Source organism: Arachis hypogaea, chromosome 18 (genome assembly GCF_003086295.3).
Source record: "Arachis hypogaea cultivar Tifrunner chromosome 18, arahy.Tifrunner.gnm2.J5K5, whole genome shotgun sequence".
NCBI lineage: Eukaryota > Viridiplantae > Streptophyta > Magnoliopsida > Fabales > Fabaceae > Arachis > Arachis hypogaea.
In genome coordinates, this window is record NC_092053.1 from 82,968,966 (window position 1) to 82,977,618 (window position 8,653).

The 8,653-nt window shown below is 37.7% G+C and overlaps 1 long non-coding RNA gene across 1 annotated transcript; it reads left to right on the forward strand.

The window, feature by feature from the left end:
- The first annotated feature begins 5,958 nt into the window (after positions 1-5,958).
- Positions 5,959-7,154, forward strand: LOC140181647 (uncharacterized). The gene is made up of 2 exons (XR_011876643.1): positions 5,959-6,766; positions 6,911-7,154. It is a non-coding gene; the product is annotated as an uncharacterized lncRNA (long non-coding RNA).
- Positions 7,155-8,653: the final 1,499 nt, after the last annotated feature.

The window sequence follows — 8,653 nt, forward strand, 5'->3', positions numbered from 1 at the left end:
TCTGGAGTTAAACGCCAGAATTCTTGAGCTGACTTGGAACGCCTGTTTGGGCCATCAAATCTCGAGCAAAGTATGAACTATTATACATTGCTGGAAAGCCCAGAATGTCTACTTTCCAACGCAATTAATAGCGCGCTAATTAAGCTTCTGTAGCTCCAGAAAATCCACTTCGAGTGCAGGGAGGTCAGAATCCAACAGCATCTGCAGTCCTTTTTCAGCCTCTGAATCAGATTTTTGCTCAGGTCCCTCAATTTCAGCCAGAAAATACCTAAAATCATAGAAAAACACACAAACTCATAGTAAAGCCTAGAAAAGTGATTTTTATTTAAAAACTAATAAAAACATAATAAAAACTAACTAAAATGTACTAAAAACATACTAAAAACAATGCCAAAAAGCGTATAAATTATCCGCTCATCACAACACCAAACTTAAATTGTTTCTTATCCCCAAGCAACTAAAAATCAAATAGGATAAAAAAAGAGAATATACAATGAATTCCAAAAACATCTATGAAGATCAGTATTAATTAGATGAGCGGGGCTTTTAGCTTTTTGCCTCTGAACAGTTTTGGCATCTCACTTTATCCTTTGAAGTTCAGAATGACTGGCTTCTATAGGAACTCAGAATCCAGATAGTGTTATTGATTCTCCTAGTTAAGTATGTTGATTCTTGAACACAGCTACTTTATGAGTCTTGGCCGTGACCCTAAGCACTTTGTTTTCCATATTACCACAGGATACATAAATGCCACAGACACATGACTGGGTGAACCTTTTCAGATTGTGACTCAGCTTTGCTAGAGTCCCCAATTAGAGGTGTCCAGAGCTGTTAAGCACTCTCTTTTTGCTTTGGACAATGACTTTAATCGCTCAGTCTCAAGTTTTTACTTGGTTTAGCCGCTTAGGCCAGGATTTTATTCCTGTGGGCCCTCCTATCCACTGATGCTCAAAGCCTTGGATCCTTTTTATCACCCTTTCCTTTTGGTTTAAAGGGGTATTGGCTTTTTCTGCTTGCTTTTTCTTTTCTCTTTTCCTTTTTTTTTTGCCTCTCTTTTTTTTTCTGCAAGCTTTCTATTCACTGCTTTTTCTTGCTTCAAGAATCAATTTTATGATTTTTCAGATCATCAGATAACATTTCTCCTTTTCCCATCATTCTTTCAAGAGCCAATAATTTTAACATTCATAAAGAATCAAATTCAAAAATATGCACTATTCAAGCATTCATTCAGAAAACAATAGTATTGCCACCACATTAAAATAATTAAACTGTTTTAAAATTCGAAATTCATGTACTTCTTTTTCTTTTTCAATTAAAAATATTTTTCATTTTAAGAAAGGTGATGGATTCATTTTCATAGCTTTAAGGCATAGACACTTAGACACTAATGATCATGTAATAAAGACACAAACATAAATAAACATAAAGCACAATTTTCGAAAAACAGAAAATAAAGAACAAGGAGATTAAAGAACGGGTCCACCTTAGTGATGGCGGCTTGTTCTTCCTCTTGAAGATCTTATGGAGTGCTTGAGCTCCTCAATGTCTCTTCCTTGCCTTTGTCGCTCCTCTCTCATGGATCTTTGATCTTATCTAATTTCATGAAGGAGGATGGAATGCTCTTGGTGCTCCACCCTTAGTTGTCCCATATTGGAACTTAATTCTCCTAGGGAGGTGTTAATTTGCTCCCAATAGTTTTGTGGAGGAAAATGCATCCCTTGAGGCATCTCAGGGATTTCATGATGAGGATTTTCCTCATGCTCTTGTTGAGGTCCATGAGTGGGCTCTCTTGTTTGCTCCATCATTTTCTTAGTGATGGGCTTGTCCTCTTCAATGATAAGTCTTAGCCACAACTTCATAGAAGTAGTCTTGATGGACCTTTGAGATGAATCTCTCCATCTTTCATGACTCGAAGGTGGAAGAAATTGCCTTTCCTTTCCTCTTTCTAGAGGTTTCTCCGGCCTTAGGTGTCATAAATGGTTATGGAAAAACAAAAAAGCTAAGCTTTTCCACACCAAACTTAAAAGGTTTGCTCACTACAAGAAAAAAGGCCTTTCGGCACACTTTTTTCTTGCCACGCTTTTAAAGCGTGCTGAAAAGTGGTCTATGGCCACGCTTTTACGAGGATGGCCACTGATTTGTGATTTGGCCACGCTTTTTTTTGCCGCGCGGCCATAGAGGGAAATCGGCACGCTTTTACGAGGGTGCCCACTTACTTGAAATTTGGCCACGCTTTTTTACTGCCACGCTTGAAAAGCGTGGCGATAGAGGGAAATCGGCACGCTTTTACAGTGGGTGGCCACTGATTAAAAATTTGGCCACCCGTTTTTTTGCCACGCTTACCTTCCAGTACAGCTACCTTGTTACGACTTCACTCCAGTCACTAGTTCTGCCTTCGGCATCCCCCTCCTTACGGTTAAGGTAACGACTTCGGGCATGGCCAGCTCCCATAGTGTGACGGGCGGTGTGTACAAGGCCCGGGAACGAATTCACCGCCGTATGGCTGACCGGCGATTACTAGCGATTCCGGCTTCATGCAGGCGGGTTGCAGCCTACAATCCGAACTGAGGACGGGTTTTTGGAGTTAGCTCACCCTCGCGGGATCGGATCCTTTGTCCCAGCCATTGTAGCACGTGTGTCGCCCAGGGCATAAGGGGCATGATGACTTGACGTCATCCTCACCTTCCTCCGGCGATAGGAAATCGGTACGCTTTATAAGCGTGGCTATAGTGTGTTTATTTTGGCACCGTAAAAAAACGTGCCGATTGAGTTCCCTCCCCTAAAATTTAATTTCCTACTTATTTTTTTTCACACTTAACTTAACTTTTTTTTCCTATGTTTTCAAATTTTAACCCTAAATGATAAGTTTTCAAATTTTCACACTTAACTTATTTTTAATCTTAAATTTTAAGATGACTTGTGATTTTATTTTTTTCACCATTTAATATTTTTTTTCTTCTTTTTCTAGTATCTTTTTTTTTCATATTACAAAATGTGTATTTTTTTATAATTTGTTTATTTTTAAATCACATAATTTTGTTAGAGTACACCTAATTCTTATGTTACCAAATTATACTTAACAAAATTAGTTTAAGATAATTTGATTAATTTTACAGTTTGTACATTGTATTAATAATTAGTTATTTAATATTCTTAAAAAATATAACAAATTATAATTTAGAATAAAAAATATTTAATGTAAACTCAATATTCATATTTAAACTAAATTTGATATCAAAGTATGAATTAAAACTTTAAATGCTATCATTTGAATTTCTTGGTTTCTTTGGTTTTGATAAAAGTTAGAACAGAGTTAAAGAATTCCCTTTCAAACCCTAAAATCTTTTTAACCTTAAAATTCCCTTTCAAACCCTATTGCGCCGTCACTTCATCTTCACTCTCAAACCCAGCAGCTTCCTTCGGCATCCATTGTCATCTTCATCACCGGAACCCAGCCTCATCTTCAGCTTCTGGAACCCAGCCTTCTGGAACCCAACCCTTCATCGCACCCAGAAAACCCTAACCTCCATAACGCCGCCATCTATCTCACTGGTTTGTCGTTGTGTTAGCCAGCTCGCCATTCCTTTTGCTGTCCTTCTCGCGGTTCTGGTCGTCGTGCTGCTCACCTCTCTCTGTCGCGGTTCTGCTCGCCTCTCTCTATCGTGGTTCTGCTCGCCTCTCCCTGCTTGCCTCATCCCCTCCACCGTTGCAGTCCCTGGCTCACCCATTCCTTCCCTCGCAGTCACACCGGCCGTCACCCGTAGTCCTCCGCGAAACTCGCCCGTCACTCGAAGTCGCACTCCGAAGCCGTCGCCCGTTGTCCTCCTCGGAACTCACCCGTCGCCCGTCGTCCTCCGTGGATCTTGCAACCGCTATCGTCCTCTGCGGTACAATGCAATAAACAGTCGTATTCCTCTACATCCTTCACCCAGCTCTCTGAAACTCTGCATCAATTTTTCTTATTTGCAGTTAGTTGTTGAACTTCTACCTTTTTTTTACTTTTAATTATTTGTTCTAATTTTTTTGGATCTAATTATTTGTTCTTGGTTGTTATTATTTTTTTATTCTGATTTCTTTGTTATGATTATTTGTTGCCGGTTCTAATTTTTTGTTTCGGGTTTTGCTTGTTTTGAATGTTGTTTCCGAACTGATTTCTTATTCTGAATTTTGGTTCTGATTTGGTAATGCAGGACAACAGCATTAATGTTGTCATTCAGTGAACATCTTTGAGATAACTATAGTCTTGCTACTGTAAGTGTAATAAAATTTTGGCATTCATGTCATTATTTGATCTTGTAGACAGTTTTGTACACAGTCATACATGGTTTCTTTGTTTGTTTTCTATGTGGGACATTTGGTTTTTAAAGAATTATCCTCAAATTATGATTAGGACAAGACATTGATCTATACAACAAAGAGATAGTAAAACTTGTAGTGTTTCAACTCACACCAACCAGGACCTGGTAATGTTTTGAGCATGGTATAAAGCAAAAGTGTTTAAGCTTAAGCTTAACTAATTATTAGAAGGCATTATTAGACCCTGGTTCCTACAGTATTCTTGCATTGAAAGCTACATATTATCATTGCTTTGTTGAGTTTTTTTAATTTGTTTGATGTCATTTCTGAGTTCTTGTTTTTGCTTTGTCAGATATTTAAAAAATTTTCCTTTCTTGAATTTTCAGAACATGGATCCTAATGTTCCTGCACAACTTTTTGAGTATGACAAATGTTTTGAGTAGTACGGATGTGATTACACATTTTATGACCACAATCACCCTGAGGAGTTGCCACTGGAGTTGAAGCATTCCTTCAAAATAGTAGTGGCAGATCCTCCTTACTTGGTGAGAGTTAAATTGATTGCTGAAATTTTATTTGCTGAAAAATGAATGAGGATCCATTGTGCATATATATATATATAGTACAAGTTATTTCAGTTTTGAAAACCTTGAGCTGGTTGATGATCTTATTGAGCACATGGGGCTGATTTAATCTTTCTAACAAGTCACAATAGGTAAAATAAAGTTAGAATGCAAGGTTAGAGTGAGTGAAAAGCTAGGAATCAATTTTTGACCTCTCAAAACCCAAGGTTACATGTTGCAGAATTATGCAGTTTCGGGCAGCACTTTGTGAACAAAACTGGCAGCAATCCAGCCACTCAAAATCAGTAAAATTATTTTTCTATGAAACCTTGATATGTCTAGATTGTTCCCCTAAAATTTCAGGATTTTCCAATGTGTGGTTTGGGAGATATGATTTTTAGAAAATGGTCATTTTCTGCAGAAAGAATGCTGTCTGAATTCTGGAACAGCAACTTCAAAATCACATATCTCAATACTCTGAAACTCTTTAGAGGTGAAATCAAAGAGAGGTGAAATATTAGTATGTCTAGTATTTTATGTCCAAATTTTAGGACAATTCGAGTTTATTAGAGAAAGTTGTGCCTTCTGGAGGCAGGGCTGTTCACTGCTGTGACAACTCCCTTTTCTTAAAACAAAACCATATTTCGAGAGGCATAACTTTTTCTAGAGAAGCGAAAATGCTCTGGGACTTGAACTGGGTGAAAGATGGGTAAGCCTAGTTCAAGCACACCAAAATTTGGGAGAATCCAACCAAAGATGGATTTTATATGATTTTTCTAAATTGGTTACTGCTTGCTGTTTTTCTGAAGTGTACTAAATCAGTAGCCGATTTTTAAAATATTTGTTCCAATTTATTTTTGTTCATGAATGTCAATCATAATTGTTTTGTATAATTCAGGTCTCAAGCACAACATCAACTACATGGGTATTTTAATTTCTTTGAACCATTTGTTACCTTTCTTTTGGTTCAATTTTTTAAATGAATCAATTGCATATTAGAAGAGATGGCCTAAGTGTATATTAATTTTGTTTTGCATTTTCTTATTTCTATATTTCTTATCTGTGCTCCCTATGTATTTCTTTGTATTAAATGATTTATTTCTTTGTTTTGTCTAATTTATGCATTCATTAACAGTCTGATGTGGAAAATAACACCTATTACGTTGATTTTCCTGGCTGCTATGATGCCCTGCTTAGACCCTCTGGGTGTCCTCTCCTTTGGTTGGAACTTTGGAAACACACCCGTGATTTTTGGCTCGGCAATTCTTGGATTCTTGATTCAGTGGTTTGGTGCTTTAGCATTAGGGTAAGTGAATGTTCTATTGATTAGTGATGAGCTCTTGTTGTGCTTCTGTTTAATTTATAAACAAGAAAATTAGATCATTATTGAATGTTTTCTGCTATTTTATTGAATTGATTAGTGGTTAGCTCTTGCTTTTTATTGGATGATTTCTGCTGTTTTCTGCTGTTTTAACTAATGTGCTAAAGCATCTGAATTTTATTAGAAAATAGAAAAATAGCAAATTAGAGATTAGAGATGTTGAGGTTGATAGTGAGGCCACTGTTATTAGGTGGCCTAAAGGTCATGCAACAAAGCTCACCTCCTTTCAAGAAAGTAATAGTGAAATCCAAACTTCATGTTCAGATATTGCAAAGTCCACCATGGACATAACCAAGTATGTCATCATTGTTATGTTCATATCATTCAATGAACTAGAGACATATAATTTAGTTGTTCTGATTGTGTGTTTTCCGATGAACTTCTGTTTCATTGCAAGATTCAGAAAGAGGAAGCCAAAATCGTTGCATGGGAAAGCCAACAAAAGGCAAAGTAACTTATTGTTGCTTGTAAATAAACTGAGAGAACCAAAGTAGCTAACAAAGTTTGACTTCGCAGTAAGAGGAGGGTAGCTTATTGCTATAGCCTATAATCTCCTAATTAGTCCTAATTAAGTTCTTGTAATGAACTAACAAAGTTTTTTTTATATACTCTAGTTGTACAATTCAAGGTAGGAAACTAGTTTCTGATCATTGCTTCCATTTGGTGACAGGTCCTGACAGAAGGATCTTCTTGCCAGAGGGTCTCTTGTATGATCTAAGGGAAGGAGGTTTAAGAGGGCTAGAGGAAGGAGGAACAGCAAAGGAAATAGAATTTAAGTTATTTTTTTCAGTTTTTAGTTTTGAAATTTGATCTTGAGATTTATTTTGAATTTGAGTATTAGTTTTTTAATGTATAAAATAATTATTGCAAAAATTATGTCACTAATTATTGTTTGATTTATCTTGTACTAAAAATTGCATACTATATTTGTAGGTTTGGTAATAAAAAAGGATTGAAAATTTATATTTTGCAGTAATGAAGATAAAAATAAGAAAAATAATTTTTTTTTTTAATTTTATAAGGCTATTGCCACGTTTTTAAAGCGTGGCCGTATCACTGGCTATTACGACGCTTTATAAAGTGTAGCCGTATCTTCTCTTATTGGCACGCTTTTAAAGAGTACCCAAAACTAACATTCTGGGACGTTTTAAAAGTGTGGCGATATGTACACTTTTTGGTACGCATTTTAAGCGTACCTATAGGTTAAGACCTATGGCCACGCTTTTTAAGCGTGGCAAGAGATGAAAGCGTGCCAACAAAAAAAGCGTGCCGATAGATCCACAAAAGCGTGGCGATAGAGCAACCGACACGCTGGCAGATGTGACCCTTTCAAAAGCGTGCCGATAGCTCAAAAAGCGTGGCGAAAAGCTATTGGTACGCTTTTTTGCACTTTTCGATACGCTTTTAGAGCGTGGCAGAAAGCTTATTTTCTTGTAGTGGCTCGTCCTCGAGCAAAAGAATGAAGAAAGGACAAGAACATGAAGAGATGGAGGAGATGGAGGTGTGTGAATTATTCGGCCAAGGGGGTTTTAGGTGGTTATGATGTGGAAAAGGAAGGAGTGATGGTTTGAATTTGAGTGGGTGGGTGTAGGTGGTTTGTATGATGGTTTTGGAGGAGTAATGGAGGTAATTGGTAGAGGATATTTTGGGAAGAGTATTATGAAAAGGTGTGAAGAAGTAAGAGAGAGTGAGTTGAGGTTGGTGGGGATCCTGTGGGGTCCACAGATCCTGAGGTGTCAAGGATTTCTCATCCTTGCACCAATTAGGTGTGCAAAACGCCCTCTGCTGCCAATCGTGGCATTAAACGCCAGGTTGCTGCCCATTTCTGGCATTTGACGCCAGCTTTTTGCCCTTTTCTGGCATTAAACGCCAGTCTGGTGCCAATTTCTGGCGTTAAACGCCCAGAATGGTGCCAGACTGGGCGTTTAACGCCCATTAGGCTGTCTTTACTGGCGTTTAAACGCCAATAGGCTTCTCCTCCAGGGTGTGCTATTTTTCATTCCGTTTTTCAGTTTGTTTCTGCTTTTTCAATTGTTTTTGTGACTTCACATGATCATCAACCTACAGAAAACATAAAATAACAATGAAAAATAGAAATTAACATAGATAAGTAAAATTGGGTTGCCTCCCAACAAGCGCTTCTTTTATATCAGTAGCTTGACAGTGGGCTCTCACGGAGCCTCACAGATACTCAGAGCATGATGATGGCCTCTTAACACCAAACTTAGAGTTTGGTTGTAGCCTTCCAACACCAAACTTAGAGTTTGAATGTGGGGGTTTTATTTGACTCTGTATTGAGAGAAGCCTTTCATGCTTCTTCCTTTTCCTGTCTGCAAACCATGGTGCTTCCTGAATGGCGAAGAGTTGCTCATCCGGAAAGGTTTCAGAGATCTCAGTAGGAGGGTGGGACACC